General features: G+C 46.1%; 1 protein-coding gene across 2 annotated transcripts in view; it reads left to right on the top strand.

Annotated features, from left to right (window-relative positions):
* Positions 1–1,462: 1,462 nt before the first annotated feature.
* Positions 1,463–19,185, top strand: part of SLC16A3 (solute carrier family 16 member 3) — a 64,782-nt gene continuing 47,059 nt past the window's right edge. The window contains exons 1-2 of one of the 2 annotated variants that reach the window (XM_073606699.1): positions 1,463–1,797; positions 7,632–7,734. The gene's annotated coding sequence lies outside the window, so the exon portion shown is untranslated. The remainder of the gene's footprint in view (positions 1,798–7,631; positions 7,735–19,185) is intronic. The other variant, XM_073606698.1, reaches the window with a different exon arrangement.

Genomic DNA, 19,185 nt, shown 5'->3' with positions numbered 1-19,185 from the left:
CTCGGCCCCGCCCCTGGCACCCGCATCATTGGATTTGATTGACAGCAGCGGGAGCCAATGGCTGCGCTGCTATCAATCTATCCAATCAAGATCCGGGACTAAGAGGGAGAGCGCGTCTCCGCCGAGGGAAAAAAGGGGCTCAGGTAAGTAAAACGGGGGGGGGGGGGGGGGCTGGGGGCTGGGGGCTGGCGACTGGCAGAAGTTTTTTTCACCTTAATGCATAGGATTACAACCCCTTTATAATAAACTGCTAAATACCTTTTCTCATCAGCAGTATATAGCAGTCTTGTGACTTCTATGAGTGTCTGGCTAAAGCTTGTAGGAGGTGCTTTTATTTAACTCTGACTGTCCTATGAGGCTGCATGACCCCTAACCCTCTGTCTGGACAGTGCTGATTGGGCCTGTGCTGATCACATGCACTCTCCCAAAAAAAAAGTCTCTAGCAATATACACCAAATTGAGCATGTGCAGAGTGCCTCCTAGGGCTCTGTTCTATCAGGAGAGGGATTGGGGACAGTAAAGGAAGGGGAGGATCAGAGAAGACAGGGTCAAACAGCCTTTTTACACAATGCAGAAGATAAACCCCTTAGGTTCCACAGTGAGTATAACAAGCATGCTTTACTGCTTATACAGACTGATTTTACTGTTGTGAGTTTAATAACACTTTAAAGTTTCATTTGCTTTCAATATACGAAAAAAAAGAAAAAAACAAAGCCACCCAAACTGTGTAAAAAAAAAAAAGTTTTACCTATAGTTCTACTTTAAAGCTGAATTCCAAGTTGGACCAATGTAAGGTTAAGTTTAAATTGCCATGCTTCTGAAAAGTGATCCACATTCAAATCACTTTTCAGAGGCATTTAACATTTGTTTCTATTATCAATAGTAGTAGTTCCATTACTATTATTGATAATAGCCGTTCCATTATCATTATTAGTAGTACCGGTAGTAGTTCTATTATTAGTGTTAATAATAATTATAATAGTAGTTCCATTATTATTATTATTGATAATAGCAGTCCCATTATCATTGTACCAGTAGTAGTTCTATTATTATTAGTATTAATAATAATTATAATAGTAGCTCCATTACTATTATTATTATTATTAGCAGTTCCATTATTATTACTATTATTAATTGTAGTAACAGTTCTATTATCATTATTATTAGTAGTAGTAGTTCTATTATTATTTTTTATCATTGTTGTTTTTTTTTTTTTTTTTTTTTTTTTTTTAATTATTCAGTCATCAGTATGCATTACAGTGCACATTCCTTGCTACTTGTCAGTACAGAGCATTTCAGCAGCCTAACATCACAGTGGGGCGTGGCCATGACTTGGCATCAACCCCTCCCCCCAATCCAGCTTCACCTAGATCTTTGCCTACACAATGCACCCTATATATGGACCACCCACATCAACAGCTGATTACAATCCCCCCTCCCCCCCCCATATATATATATATATTCCTGCTTTGTAGATCCTGATGTGTGATCACAGGGTGCCCCCTCACCCACCTTTATTTTTTCCTCCCTCTCCCCCCTCTATGGGGGATGCTGTATTATATCCCACCACCAGTAGAGGAGGAGGATGCTGCAGCTCAGTGACCTTCAGCTTCCAGTCTAGGTGACATTAGTCGGTGCTGTCTTCAGTGACGTCACCAAAGGACGTGCCGAGTTAAAGCTCTAAGAGAGAGAGAGAGAGAGAGAGGAGAGAGAGAGAGGAGAGAGAAGAGAGAGGCCGCTGCAGGGAGGCAGAGGGATCGGAGAAGGAAGGCTGATCACAGGCAGGACCGACTACAGGTACCCGGGGAAGGGGGCTGGAGGGGAGATTAGGGGGGGGGGGACCTGTCCCAGGTGCTGATGATGGAATAGAGGGGGGCACAGAGACCTGAGATCTATGAATGAGGGGGGTGTGACAGGTCCCTGATGTACACTTTTTCCTATTAGCTGTCATAGATTTCTGTATGGGAAGTGCGGAGGATTGTCTTGTAGCCAATAACTTCCATTCTGATACTTTGTATCCAATGCTGGAAACAAATAATGACGTCATCCCCGTGTTATTTCTTCTACGTAGACCTGTCAGGTCCTCACCGATAATCATCACTTGTGTGTTATAGATTTATCAGATCAATATCTAATGTTTCAGACGTAGCTCATCAGATCTCAGCCCTGTTTTATTATCTGTATAATAGATAGTAACAGTATACTAATAATACAATATATTGATAATAACTACAGTATATATGTATAAGTTCGATATTTAGTATTTTAGATGTAGCTCGTCAGATCTCAGCTCTGTTTTGTTATTTATAGTATAGAGATAGTAATAATATACTAATATTACCGCAATATATTGATAATAACTACAGTATACTATGTATAAGCTCAATATTGAGCATTTTAGAGGTATCAGATCTCAGCTCTGTTTTATTATCTGTATTTTATATTTATACAGTAATATTAGTAAATTGCTGTTAACTAAACTCACGATCACCTATTCTGTGTTGTAATATCAGATGTAGAAAAATCTCTCCTAGCAGTGACCCCCCCCCCCCCCCTCCCAAAAACGTAGATGCGTGTCTAAATTGCAGCTTCTCTAAAAAGTGATCCACAGATTACTTTTCAGAAGCATTTGACGGGGGAAGATTTGAAGCATCCTCGCCACCTATTTTAACCCTGTAAATGCTGCGCCAATGCATTGCACGCAGTTGCGGTGCATCCCCCCCCCCCCCCTCCTGTGCTGCCTGCCAAACATGACAAGGGGGAGAACCCAATGCCAAGCATCGCAAGTGCAGCATGTGAACGTCACAACCACCCCCCCCCAACACACCCCCCTAACACACACACCACACACACACACCCCAACACACACACACCACACACACATCCCCAACACCCCCCCCCCAACACACACACCCCCAACACACACACACCACACACACACCCCCAACACCCCCCCCCCAACACACCCCCCTAACACACACACCACACACACCCCCCAACACACACACCACACACACACCCCCCCCCAACACCCCCCCAACACACACACCACACACACACCCCCAACACCCCCCCCAACACACACAGACACCCCCCCCCCTCAACACACAGACACCCAACACACACACACCCCAACACACACACACCACACACACATCCCCAACACCCCCCCCCCAACACACACACCCCCAACACACACACACCACACACACACCCCCAACACCCCCCCCCAACACACCCCCCTAACACACACACCACACACACCCCCCAACACACACACCACACACACACCCCCCCCCAACACCCCCCCAACACACACACCACACACACACCCCCAACACCCCCCCCCAACACACACAGACACCCCCCCCCCTCAACACACAGACACCCAACACACACAGACACCCCCCCAACACACACACCCCCAACACACACACACACACACACACAACACACCCCCAACACACACCCCAACCCCCCAACCCCCCCCCCAACAAACACCACACCCCCCAACACACCCCACACATACACACACATCCCCAACACACACACACACCACACACACACAGACACCCCCCCAACACACACAGACCCCCCCCCAACACACACACCCAACACACACAGACACCCCCCCAACACACACAACACACACACACACAACACACCCCCAACACACACACACAACCCCCCCAACACCCCCCCAACACACACCACACATACATACATACACACACCCCCAACACACACACCACACACACACCCAACACACACACACCACACACACACCCAACACACACACACACACCCAACACACACATACATACACACCACACACACACACACACACCCCAACACACACACAACACACACGCACACACACAACCCCAACACACACACACACACCCAACACACACACACACACACAACACACACACACACACACACATACACACCACACACACACACACACACACACACACCCCCAACACACACACAACACACACGCACACACACAACCCCAACACACACACACACACACACACCCAACACACACAGACACCCCCCCAACACACACACCCCCAACACACACACACACACAACACACCCCCCAACACACACACACAACCCCCCCAACACCCCCCCCAACAAACACCACACACCCCCCAACACACACCACACATACACACACCCCCAACACACACACACACCCAACACACACACACCCAACACACACACACCACACACACACACCACACACACACACACACCCAACACACACACACACACACACCCAACACACACACACCACACACACACACCCAACACACACACACACACCCAACACACACACACCACACACACACACACACACACCCAACACACACACACCACACACACACACACACCCAACACACACACACATACATACACACCACACACACAGACCCCCCCAACACACACACACACACAACACACACAGACACCCCCCCAACACACACACCCCCAACACACACACACACAACACACCCCCCAACACACACACAACCCCCCCAACACCCCCCCCAACAAACACCACACCCCCCAACACACACCACACATACACACACCCCCAACACACACACACCCCACACACACACACACACCCAACACACACGCACCCAACACACACACACATACATACACACCACACACACACCCCCAACACACACACAACACACACGCACACACACAACCCCAACACACACACACACACACACACACCCAACACACACACACACACCACACACACACACCCAACACACACACACACCACACACACACACCCCCAACACACACACCACACATACACATACACACAACACACACACCACACACACCCCCAACACCCCCCCAACACACACACCACACACACACCACACCCCCCAACACACACACACATACACACACACATACACACCCCCACACACACACACACCCACATACACACACCACACATACACCACACACACACATGCACACACCACACACACACCATACACCACACGCACACACATACACACACACACATACACACATACACACACCACACACACACACACACAAACCACACACACACCACACACACCACACACACATACCACACACACCACACACACACACAGACACACCCACACACACATACACACCCACACACACCACACACACACACCACACACACACACACACACACACACATACACACCCACACACTTTTTAGAGGCATTTGACATAAGACAAAATGATGCCGCCTCACCTCACCTTGCGTTAGAGCAGTTATGGCACATCCCATGTGAATGGGTCATGTTTAGTGGCAGTAATGCCCACTAAATGCAACAGGGGGATCATTTTTTGCCATGGGCATGAAACAATGCATCATGGCCGCAGCATGTGAACACCCCCATCCGCTACCTTTACAGCTTAAGTGAGGGTGGTAAACATTTGTCTCAATAATGTGTTTTTAATGCCCCCCCCAACTATCTGGCCACTGGGACAATTTTACTCCAACTGACACCAATGATTGGGCACCATTTCTCCTACTGAAACCATTGATGGGTCACCATTCCTCCCACAGACTCCAATGATGGGTCACCATTCCTCCCACTGACACCAATGATGGGGCACTATTCCACCCACTGATACCAATGATGGGGCACTATTACTCCCACTAACACCAATGATGAGGCACTCTTCCTCCCACTGATACCAATGATGGGGCACTATTCCTCCCACTGACACCAATGATGGGTCACCATTCCTCCCACTGACACCAATGATGGGGCACTATTCCACCCACTGATACCAATGATGGGGCACTATTACTCCCACTAACACCAATGATGAGGCACTCTTCCTCCCACTGATACCAATGATGGGGCACTATTCCTCCCACTGACACCAATGATGGGACACTATTCCTCCCACTGATACCAATGATGGAGCACTATTCCTCCCACTGACACCAATGATGGGGCACTATTCCTCCCACTGACACCAATGATGGGGCACTCTTCCTCCCACTGACACAATGATGGGGCACTATTCCTCCCACTCATACCAATGATGGGGCACCATTCCTCCCACTGACACCAATGATGGGGCACTATTCCTCCCACTGATACCAATGATGGGGCACTGTTCCTCCCACTGACACCAATGATGGGGCACAATTCCTCACACTGATACCAATGATGGGGCACTATTCCTCCCACTGATACCAATGATGGGGCACAATTCCTCCCACTGATACTAATTATTGGGGCACAATTCCTCCCACTGATACCAATGATGGGGCACAATTCCTCCCACTGATACCAATGATGGGGCACTATTCCTCCCACTGATACCAATGATGGGGCACTTTTCCTCCCACTGATACCAATGATTGGGACACTATTCCTCCCACTAACACCAATGATGGCGTGCTATTCCATCCACTGACACCAATGATGGTGCGCTATTCCTTCCACTGACACCAATGATGGGTCACTATTCAACCCACTGATACCAATGATGGGTCACTATTCCTTCCACTGACACCAGTGATGGGGCACTATTCCTCCACTGACACCAATGATGGTGTGCTATTCCTTCCACTGACACCAATGATTGGGGCACTATTTCTTCCACTAAAACCAGTGATAAGGCACTATTCTTCACTGACCCCGGGGCATTCTCTACTCTCACTGGCAAACGTCTGCCCACCCCCCCCAAAGCCTGAAGAACAGTAAACTGGTCCTTTGTTTAGAAAGCTTGAAGACCCCTGCCATACAGTTAACAATCTGGTTGTACAATCTCCTTTAGATCTACCATTCACTACAGTGCAAGGGCCTGTCTGATTTGATTTAAAGCAGACCTTCACTTTAAATCACATCTTTAGCTGTCCTGCCTCCTTCCCCCTCCCTCTCTTACCAATGGACATTTTTTTTTAATTTATACTTTATTTGTGCTGCAAAGAAGCACTTCCACTTATCTCGCCTGAGCAAGAGGTTCTCCCAGCCCCCCACATATGCGCAGATGTGGGCGCCGGTTTCTTGGCTATCTGCACATGCGTTTAATCCGAAACCTTCCCTGTCTTTTGCGCATGCGATTGTACAGAGATTGTATAGTGTACGGCCAGCTTAATGGGTTAAATGCTGGTTAACCCTTTCCTGCCCAGCCGGGAGTCCCTTTACATCCGAGGGCAGGGAGGTCTGGCTAATCAGGTGACCGCTGTAATTGGCTGTCGCAGTGATCACATGTTTGGGAGCCAGCCCCACTGACCCGAGATCATTACTAGGGACCAGGAGCTACCTATGACAGCTCGGTCACTGCACTCTTAGAACCCCAGGCCTCCATGGACACAATTGTGTGGTGTGTAGGCGTTAAAACCCTCCCTCTTTGCTGCCACACATGGGCGACAAGAGGTAAAGTCTGGTCTGGGTAGAGGAATAACCTGTAATAATTACCTTATTCCGCAATCTGGTGATCTCCCCTTCTTAGTTGTGATTGGGCCCTCGCAGCCTGTCCGTACAATGCAAGAACAGAGCTGAGACTCTCAACCACAGGCTGTGTGCTGGAGATCCCTGTCACCCTTTTTTTTCTCTTCGTTTCAGGAAAACTTGTCAGAAGTGATTCATGCTGATAGGAATGCAGAGGAAAGAAGCAGCAGACAGAAATAACACTTAGTGCTCTGTATTGAGTACACACTATAGAGGGGTATGCTTTGTTCATATTTCATGCCTGAGGTTTACAACCACTTTAAGGAAGATTGTATATTTAGATTGTAAAGTTTATTGTTGATCCTATATGCCAACTGATTTGCTAAGTTAAAGTGGAACTTCAGTCATTTTTTTCATCTTTCCATCTATTAAATCTTCTGCCCTTCTTGTTTTAACTTTGGATAGTAAAACATTTTTTTTTTCTGCTAGTAAATACCTTAAACAGGTGTTTCTTGTCTAGAAAAAAGCCTAAGCTTATGACATCATGCACAGCTCTCTCTCTCACTCTTATGAGAGTTTGCCAGGAAGGGAGGGGGTGAGTCATAAGAGGGCCAATGAGAGCTGCAGAGCTGGAGGTGTGTGTCTGTCTAAATCCAGGAAGTGAACAAGCAGCAGCTTCAGCTGCCCACAGTTAAAATGGCTGCAGCCAGATTTAGTGGAGGGAGATTTCTTCAGCATATTTGGCAAGTACAGAATCAGAGTATATATAAAATAATATGCAAAGTGGTTGGAGGGAAGCTGCAGAACAGAATGGCAAACATGTTTTTATTACAAATTATATGAGCAGACTGCAGTTCCTCTTTAATTATTACATTTTATTTATATTTTTATATATTTTTGTAAATTTTATATATATATTTTTCTATATTTTTTAAAATTTTATATATATATATATATATATATATATATATATATATATATATATATATATATATTTATATATATTTATATATATTTATATATATAAATATATATATATAATATTTATATTTATATATATATATATATATATTTATATATATATTTATATTTTTATATATATATATATATATATATATATATATTTTTTTTTTTTTTTTTAAGGTTGTATATTTTTAAAGGCCCATCTGGGAACACCACCAGTTGCTTTTTGAACATTAATATTAGTAGAGTAGTAGATGACAGTTTTGATTGGCTGTTATCCATTACACCACATCGACCTATGAAATACAGCCTGTCACTCTACGGACCTCTTGGCGTGTTATCTTGACGTTCTGCTGGGTGTATTTTTGGCGGCTCTTACTCCACTCTGTATAAAGTGAAGAGCGGCTTTCCACCGTGACATATTTACTGCGCAGAGTAAAAAGTCCAGCCTCGTCACAAATATTGTAGTGCATTAATGGCTTCCGTTGCTATGCCAGGATTTAATGAACCTGGGGATTGTTAATCAGTTTGCACTCCATCTAGTGGAAAAGTATCTGGCAGTACACCTGTAGTGCCTGTACCTGTAACAGCTTCTGCGTAGACCAGTCCAACCAGATATCTCACTTCTCTAGTACCTGGCACGCCTGTGACTAGGCCCATGCCAGCGCTGTGTCTTTAAATACCAGCTTGTGTGTTAGACCAGGTCAACCAGACATCTTACTTCTATGGTATCTAACAGTATACCTGTGGCTAGGCCCACGCAGGTGGTGCACCTTTTGAATTACAGCTTGTGTGTAGCCTGGTCCAACCAGATGTCTCACTTCTGAAGTACCTGTCAGTACAACTGTAACTAGGCCCTTGCCGGAGTTGTACCTTCAACCGCTTCCGGACCGCCCTACCGTACATATACTGCGGCAGGGCAGGCCTGGCTGCGCAAAATCGCGTACCTGTATGCGATTTCGTGCACGCGGTTTAGGGGGCACGCGCTTGCCATTGGTGCGCTGCGGGAGCCAATCAGCAGGTCCGGCGGCCGCGGTGGCCTGCCTCGACCCGCCAATCGTTCATAGCAGAGACGGATCAGCCGTCTGCCTGTGTAAACAAGACACAAGGCGGATCTGTCAGGAAGGGAAAGAGAGAGATCTTGCGATTCAGCTAAGCTGAATCACAGATCTCTCTTTTCCTTCAGTGTGACACTTCCCCCCCCCCCCCCCCCCACACACACACACACACACACAGTTAGTAAGCACCTTCCTAGGGAACATTTAACCCTTTGGTCGCAACTGGTGTTAACCCCTTACCTGCCAGTGCCACTTATACAGTAATCAGTGCATTTTTATAGCACTGATCACTGCATTGGTGTCACTGGTGCCCAAAAAGTGTCACTCAGTGTCAGATTTGTCCGCCGAAATGTCGCAGTCCCGCTAAAAATCGCAGATCGCCCCCACTACCAGTAAAAAATAAATAAAAGTCCCTAAATCTATTGTAGATGCTATAACTTTTGCACAAACCAATCAATATACGCTTATTGGGATTTTTTTTTACCAAAAATATAAATTGATAACGAAATTAGTTTTTTGATATGTATTATAGCAGAAAATAAAAAATATTGTTTGTTTTTTTTCTTCAAAATAGTCAGTGTTTTTTTTTGTTTATAGCGCATAAAATAAAAAGCGCAGAGGCGATCAAATACCACCAAAAGAAAGCTCTATTTGTGAGGAAAAAAAGGACATCAGTTTTGTTTGGGTACATCTTCGTCCGACTGTGCAATTGTCAGTTAAATCGATGCTGTGCCGTATCGCAAAAAATGGCCTGGTCAGGAAGTGGGTAAAACTTTCCACAGCTTGTGTGTAGACCAGGTCAACCAGACATCTTACTCCTGTAGTATCTGGCTGTATACCTGTGGCTAGACCATGCCGGCGTTGTACCTTTAAACAGCTTGTGTGTAGACTGGGCCTGCAGGCAGGTGCAGTCTACTTTCTCCACTGCAGGTGGCACTTCTCCACAGTGGCGCCGCAGCTGGAGAGGAAGTCAAGAGGGACACAGTTCATCTATGGTTTCCTGGGTCACTTGTTAAGCATCCAATTGGGTGCTGCCACCCTATGTGAGCATTTAAGGCCCTGGCTCCCAGGCTTGGCACGATTTTTGTGGGTTGGTAGAGTAAGGACAGGCACCCTGCCTGTTAGGGACAGTATTAGCGGTAGGGAAAGGTTACTGATGAGGAGGGAAACCATAGGGTCACAACTCCTTATAGGGTCAAAACTCCTTACACATTTTCCCACTTGGCCATCAGATGGCCAGGCTGCATTCTGCTATCAACCTGGCTGATACTTGTCATCTTTACATAGTTGGAATCGGGAGCGTACCCAGTTGGGCAGGAGTCCCTCTGAATTGTTAGCTGTCGTTGCATTACTTCAATACAAGTTTTCCACTTCACCTGTCTGTGTGAGTTACTGCCGCCGTACTTGCTGCACTCCACCTACAAGCCAGCCAGTTGTCTCACTTCTATAGTATCTGGCAGTATAGCCGGGGCTAGGCCCATGCCAGCATTGTACCTTTAAATGTGTATACCTGGCCAGCCAGACGTCTCACTTCTATAGAGTGTTAAGCGGCTCTTCTTAAGGGTTTATAAGGGCTTTATCCTGAATTGCGCCCAGACAGACTATAGTCGTGGATAGGAGTACGTCTTGCTCAGTGTAATGGAAAGTGAAATCTGCCCATCCTTGTTGGCGTTACTTGAGAGCTGGGATCCAATGGGGAGCTTGAAGGCTTCAATCCATCTTCTCTACAGATAAGGGAATGTGCACTGAGCTTTTCCAATGTTTTACAGATTTACTATGTCCATTGCTTGGAAGAAACTGTTATTGCCACTTGTGGCTCTAGATATTCCATAGATTGCCCACTCAGTTTTCGTGGGCAAATCAATTGATATCATGGGCAAGACTTGAGCTACAATTTTAGCTGTGCGATCTCCTGTATCTGCAGGGACAGATTCCTGCATAGCTAGCGTAGGCCGTGACCTAGGACCACATACTGTGTATATATATTGCTGACTATCAGAAACACATCAGCCCCCATTCACACCTGCATGTTTTTATTGCATGATTCCCAAAGAGTGACAGCGCTATCAAATTATTCTAAATGGGCCCATTTACACCTGAGCATTGGGATTGCCTGTCATCAAAAATACATGAGCTTCTTTGGGACAGAATCAAGCGTTTTTTGGTCTCATAGACACACCTCCCAACATTTTGAGATGGGAATGAGGGACACCTATCAGCAAAAGTGTGCAGGCATAGGACACACCCCTTGCCATGCCCCCTTAAAGGAGAATTGTACAAAAAAACAAGATTGGTTAAACCCAAAAGTGTTTTTTTTTACCACTACTATTCCTTTATATTGGCTTTTGGTATTTACAAATGCAGCAATTTAGACATCAGATGAAAGGTTTAGCACTGGGAAACACTTTTTGATAGATAAAAAGTGCATTTTATATACAACTATTTAGATCAGACCAAAATGAGGGACAAATGAGGAGGAATGAGGGGCAGAGGGACATTGCTCCAAATCAGGGATAGTCCCTTTAAATCAGGGACAGTTGGGAGCTACAGTATGTCATAGACTTTTTTTTCAGACTGTATTTAAAGCTCAGTGAACCCAAAAAAACACGAGATTCTGCTTCTATGCTACAAGTTATGTATAGAAATTTGCAAAAAAAAAGCCTCTAAATCACCTGATTATCCTCACACACAATGGGGAATGGGGCTTATTCTTTACAATAAAATGAGCCAGCCTTCTGCCTTGATTGCCAGTGCGATCCAGTTGCTCTGGCTTTAGCTGATGACCACAGAAGTGTTAAAAAGCTGGCAAATGGTAATACACAAGAGAAATGTGGACTAGTTTCTGATTAGAGATGAGGTCAGGCATTGCCTGACCTCATCTCTAGCCAACCTTGTGCTTAATTGTTTTTTTTTTTTTTTTACCCTAATGAGCTCTGGGCCAGTTTAAGAGGTGAGCTACACCTTGCATCTCATTGGATTTAAAAAAGACAGGGCTCTAGAGATGATGTTAGGTTAGAGGTGAGTTTAGGGGTAGGGTGCCCACGTGTCCCGGATTCCCCGGGACAATCACGCAAATAAGCAGGTCTGTCCCGGGTCCTGGGCACCTTCATTCTGGGACAATACAGTGTCCCGGAATGAAATTGACAGAGCGAGCAAACCCCGCCACAGTGCTGGCGCTCGCTCCGCCTCCAGCTCCACCTGAGACTCTGGCCACTGGTTGCTAGAGCCTGGCGGCTAGCAACCAGTGACCTCAAAGCCGCGACTCACTCTGCCCAGCATGCAAAGCGGAGGAGAAGTTAACTTTCTCCTCCTCTGCGCTGAACACTCTCCATCATGCTGGACGAGGCTGTCTGCAGGGGCAGCGGCAGCCCCAAAGACACTAATCCACCGGCACTACTGCAGTCTGGGTTAGGATCTCGTGGACAGTGATCAGAAAAAAGGTAAAAAGCGCCTCCCCCAGCACATTTCTGACCCCCACCTCTCTACTAGCACAAGTGGAAGGAGAGGGGGTCAGTAGTGGGAGGGGGGGTCTGTACTGAGGGAGGTCTGTAGGTAGTGGGGGGTCAATACTGAGGGAGGGGGTCCGTACTGAGGAAGGGGGTCTATAGTTAGTGGAGAGGGGGGTCCGTACTGAGGGAGGGGGTCTATAGTTAGGGGAGAGGGGGGTCTGTACTGAGGGAGAGGGTCTATAGTTGAGAGGGGGGTCTGTACTGAGGGAGGGGGTCTATAGTTAGTGGAGGGGGGGTCCGTACTGAGGGAGGGGATCTATACTTAGTGGAGGTGGGGTCCGTACTGAGGGAGGGGATCTATACTTAGTGGAGGGGGGGTCCGTACTGAGGGAGGAGGTCTATAGTTAGTGGAGAGGGGGGTCCGTACTGAGGGAGGGGGTCTACAGTTAGTGGAGGGGGATGCGTACTGAGGGAGGGGGTCTATAGTTAGTAATATAAACAAAAAAGTCAGTGCTACTACCCATACATCACATAGAAAGCAGAGATCCCAGGTGCTCGATCCACAGACGCTGGCTGAGTAGGGAAATGAGGAAAAGATGATCCGCACTCTGGTGATTGCTCTTAAGAAGTATAATATTTATTGACAAGCCACAGTGACCAAACGCAAATAAGAACAGTTGACGTGTTTCAGCCTATAAGGCCTTAGTCATAACCACACTATAGTTAGTGGAGGGGGAATCCGTACTGAGGGAGGGGGGGTCTATACATAGTGGAGAGGGGGGTCTGTACTAAGGGAGGGGGGTCTATTATTACAATGTAATAATAGAAATACATTTCAAGCATGGTGTTGGGATGATATAAGTGATGATATAAGCTGTATGTTGGTGTTGGGATGATATGAGTGCTAAAAACAGCCATTCACCCGACAAATCACTCGCCGCCGAAATCCCGCCAACCCCCGAGACTACATTCAACACAACCACACACCCCCCCCCCCCCGGTCCTTGGCAACGGCAAAATTGTCCCTGAATGGCAGTTTGGAAATGTGGTCACCCTATTTGGGGGATGCCTGTGCTCATCTCCTACTCCTGGTGATGAACTGGAAAAAGTTCAAGCTATAGGTGGCCCTGTTGGCACCCTCGTACCCCACATTCTGTTATCTAAAAATCGATTGGGCCAGGCAGAGAATTGTCAACTTGAATGCAGCTCCATCCAATCAGATGCAACTATTGTTCAGGTATTCTGACAGCTGTGGGTGCTGGCTGTCACAATACAATAGCCAGAAGGAGAGATTCCTTCATTCATACTGGATGGGGTAACCGACAGATTTCTCTAGCTCAGACCATCTTACAGTATATGGCCAGCTGGAGCATTCTACTACTTTATTAAAAGCCTCCTGGGATTGAGACGTGACCTCTGAGCCAGTCAGGCCTGCTGCATATTAAAGTGTAAATGATTAGTCTATATAGTCACAGCTGTACGCAATTAATAATTTGTACCTGCTGCCCTATATTAAATTTGATTTAGGCCTGCATTGTCGCAGCATGTGCCATTAATCACGGAGCTGGGAGGACAAAAATTGATCTTATGGAAAGCCAGGTCTCCAAGATATAAACCAGAAGATGATTCTCCAATGGTGCCATGCCAACGACAAAATATCTTGGGTGGAGCTGGCTTTAAAAACAAATACAATCCCATGGGAACATGGATGATGTTTGCATTGCGGGGCTTAGCCACACCACTGCTGCGGAAAGGATGCAATTAATAGGAACAGGTTTATGTAATGCAGTTAGGGCAGACCAACTGGACCGTAGGTGTTCAGCTCCCCCCCCCTGCCCCCTACTGTGCACATATCACAACACAGACCCTGACCATCCCCCATCCAAACAGGTGGCTGAGGCTAATGTAGGTTTGGCCATTTGCATAAAACTTATTAACGGCTGCTCTGACAGACATCTGTTGTCATGAGCAGTTATCTTGCTTGATCTTCCTTATCTCCCCAATCTCTCCAGTGCATCCAGGATTAATGAAGGAGCACAACTGATGCTTTCTGGGTTTTATATTATTAAGCTGAAACCGACAGTGTCTGTGTTTGTCTCTGAGTCTGCTTTTAGAAGCCCTGATGCTATGGTCTTATGCATACTGAGTGTTTAGTACATACGTGGGATTCCTGCGTTTTTGTGCGGTCAGGCGGCATAGGCACACCATCTAGCCCTGCTGCCGACAGCCTGCAAAGATCTATGAGAGGCTGAAAGCTGCTGAGACTGCGCCAACTGGTACTAATGTTTAGGGCTCTATTTGTCCAAGGCTGGTCATTTGATCAACTTTTGTCAGTGGCTGCAACCAGGGGCGGCCTGACCAATCAGGCACTCGGGCACTGCCCGAGGGCCCCATGCCAACAAGGGGCCCCATCAGGGTTGCCAGTCTCGAAACCAGGGACAGTATGTAAAAATATGTGTTTTTTTAAAAATCCCAAGATTATAGCTGCCCCGCCTCTCGAGTACCTTTTCAGTGTGTGTATGTGTATTCTGTGTGTGTATACTGTGTGTGTATATTGTGTGTCTGTGTGTGTATGCTGTATGTGTGTGTGTGTGTGTATACTGTATGTGTGTGTGTATACTGTGTGGCCCCATAATCTATTGCCTGGGGGCCCCATAATCTTCTATTGCCCGGGGCCCCATAATCTTCTCCTATTGCCCGGGGGCCCCATAATCTCATATTGCCCGGGGGCCCCATGAGTTGTCAGTCCGCCCCTGGCTGCAACCGATCAGCCAGGGGCTCTCAAAGCAGCCTCAGTGGACTGGTCATACAATGCAGAAGAAGCCTGCAGGAGTATGGTATAAGGTAGGTATAGCTGCTTTTTTTATTTTCTTCTAGCCTTTCTCAACATTTTTTTCTTTACAGAGGAACCCTTGAAATTATTTTCATGTCTTGGGGATCCTCTTCTAAATTATTACATCTCTAGCTCACGGCACGTTTGCATGGATGCCAATGGTGAAAATTAAAATTGTAGTTTCCCTTACACTGGTTGGCAGAGGAAACAAGCCTTTTTATATTGATAGTTGGTGTAGTGGTCCCATACATTGGTGGCCGATGGGAGAAGGACCCCTTATATTAATAGTCAGTGGGGGAGGGACACTCTTACATTGTTGACCAGTGGAAAAATGCACCCCCTCCCTTACTTTGTTGACCAGTGGAAAAATGCACCCCCCCCCCCCTTACACACAGCTAAAAAGATAATTGGTATCAGTGGTTATTGGGAGCTAGGATCTCCTGGTTGAGACTCCCTGCCCTGAGCAAAACGAATATTTAGATTAGTGGTTCTCAACTCCTGTCCTCAGGACCCACCAACAGGCCAGATTTTAAGTATTACCTTGGGGAGATGCAGACTAGAATACTGCAATCACTGAGCAGCAAATTATATCACCAGTGATGTATTTCAGTTATCTTGCAAACCTGGCCTGTTAGTGGGCCTTGAGGACAGGAGTTGAGAACCACTGATTTAGAAGCTAAGTCCACCTTTCTTAGCATGTTTCATGTTACAGCCCTATTAGGGTATAACATGAAACATGGAGAGAGTCGGTAGCCCCTCACCCCCAAACCACTTCCCAACCTTACTTAATATTGGAGGTTCTTCTTCTGTCTTCTTCTTTTTTTTTTTCTTTTTCTGTCTCTTTCTTCTGTCTACTTCTTCCTCTGTCTTCCTCTTCTTTCTTCTTCTGTCTTCCTCTTCCATCCTCTTCTGTTTTCTGTCTTCTTTTTCCATCTTCTTCTTCTTACGTCGTCATCTTCCATCTTCTTCTTACGTCTTCTGCTTCTGTCTTCTTCAACTTTTTCTTTTGTCGTTTTCTGCTTCGAAATAAAATTTTGGGATTTGAAGATTACAAAAGCAGGTCCGAGAATAATGAGATCTACATTTCAAAAGTATGAGTATGGTGGAAAACACCCTTCACCACTTGCCAGTCATCACCCTACCTCAACCATATGTGGAGTACCAATCGGAGAATTTCTCAATTTACATCATAACTGCTCAGATAATGGTGAATTTGAAAACGAGGCCTAGGACTTGAAAAAATTGGTTTCAAAGGAAGGGTTATGGTTAAAAACTTATTTGGGTGGGAATGAATAGGGTTAAGAGGACTCCAATGAAAGATTTGTTCGATAGAAAGAGTGACTGGAAGGGGAAGAGAACTATTCCAGGATAATTACAAGGTTTGGATCGCATTGGGACCAGCTGCAAAATGGAAATGCACTTTAAGCATATTTATTATGTAGCCTTTACTTCCACTTTATGTGGGGAGATATTGTTATGCAAATTAGTTCACATACTAGTACATTTTTATTTTCAGTTAGAGTGACATCATGAATTTATTATATTTGTATATTGTTAGCTCTTGATCTGTGTTTGGTCTATTTCTGAGGATAATATGGCAGTCTGGGAAAACTTGGTCAGAGGCTGCAACCCCCACCCCCTTCCTCTTACTGAATCTTGGGGGTCTTCTCCCTGTCGAATCCTGTCATTTGTTTTTAATTCGGCGTGGCTGTATGTGGCTCCGCCTTCAACTTTTCAATGTTAGAATGTTGGTCGGGCAGGGGCCAAAAAGAACCACCCATGCAACAAATTTCGGCCAGTTCAGCAGAAACCAAACGAAATTCACAGTTTTATGGCCAACTTCGGTTAGACTAGACCAGTCATATTTCAGTAAACAATCACCATTTCATGCTGAGATGTTTCAATTATGAACAAAGTCCAAAGCAAGAATAAATCCTAAATCAGGAAAGAGGTTTATTTTAAATCTTAGTCTGAGCTGGAACACTCGGCCATAAACCACAATGCGGAGTATACAGAGGTATTATACCGATCCAGGCAGCCTTCCAGCCTAAAGAGCACGGGCCCAAAAATAGGGCAGCTGTTGGCGTTGCAGAGTTCAGGATATTTCTGGTCTACGTGTGAGAAACTATTTCTTTGGAGGTGTAAATGTCAGAGTAAGGATAGACACGGTGACCCAGAAACCATCCTGGGCTGCGGACAGGGGGCATTCCAATATCGGCAGATCTGAGGTGAGTTAAGAATAGCCGGTGGTGCGTGCACACTTGGGCCCCCCCATGATGAGTACATGGGGGGTTTTCTTTTCCTCTCATGGCATTACCTCTCCTTTAGCCGTTCCTGCAAGTTTGCTAAAGCCGAGAAGTAAAAGCTGCAAGGTGTGATAAGACCTACTATCAGAAGTATTAATGTAATTGGTTTAACATTAGAACCCCTTAAATATGGTTTTCCTTTGCAGGACATTAGTGCCTACAGCTCCAAAACCAGGGTAGGTAGGAAAGGGGTTATATTCTGAGATGTATGGGCTTGTTTGAGGTGGTAGTTTGTTTATCTTTGAAAGTAGTGAAGGGTTTGCCTATTAGGAAACTGGTGGTTTTTGGTGCAATGCCCAATTCTAAAGCCTCCTTTCATGAACCCTCCCTGTAACCCTAAAAAAAAACATTACTGTAACCCTAAAACTAAACCACTTAACACTAAACCTCTTTGTTACCGTCCTTGTATACCTAACACCAACCTTTACTGTAACACCAACACCGACGCTAGCCTGGCCATACATGGGTCAGTTTTTTCAATCAGCCAATAGGCTGAAAAAACTGAACAGATTCCCCCACCCACACAAGCGAGGTGGATGGAGGAATCCTCCCCGCTGTGTTATTGTACAGTGACTCCTCTGGTACAATAACACAGGCTTAGCCCTGTCTGCAACCTCACCACTAACCTGCCATGTAATCCTAACACTTACCCTGCCTACAACCTCAACACTAACCTGCCATGTAATCCTAACACTAATCCTGCCTGCAGCCTCAACACTAACCTGCCATGTAATCCTAACACTAACACTGCCTACAACCTCACCACTAACCTGCCATGTAATCCTAACACTAACCCTGCCTGCAGCCTCAACGCTAACCTGCCATGTAATCCTAACACATAGGCCGCGTACACACAAGCGGACTTTTCGACCGGACTGGTCCGACAGACTTTCCAGCGGACTTTCGACGGACTTTCGACGGACTTCCGACTGACTTTTTAACGAACGGACTTGGCTACACACGATCACACCAAAGTCCGATGGATTAGTACGTGATAACGTACGACCGGACTAAAATAAGGAAGTTGATGGCCAGTAGCCAATAGCTGCCCTAGCGTCGTTTTTTGTCCGTCGGACTAGCATACAGACGAGCGTATTTCTGCGTCCGGCGGAGTTACGA

The sequence above is a fragment of the Aquarana catesbeiana genome, linkage group LG12 (genome assembly GCF_042186555.1).
Source record: "Aquarana catesbeiana isolate 2022-GZ linkage group LG12, ASM4218655v1, whole genome shotgun sequence".
NCBI lineage: Eukaryota > Metazoa > Chordata > Amphibia > Anura > Ranidae > Aquarana > Aquarana catesbeiana.
The sequence above is the reverse complement of the archived record's forward strand: the minus strand, read 5'-3'. Positions and strand labels throughout refer to the sequence as shown.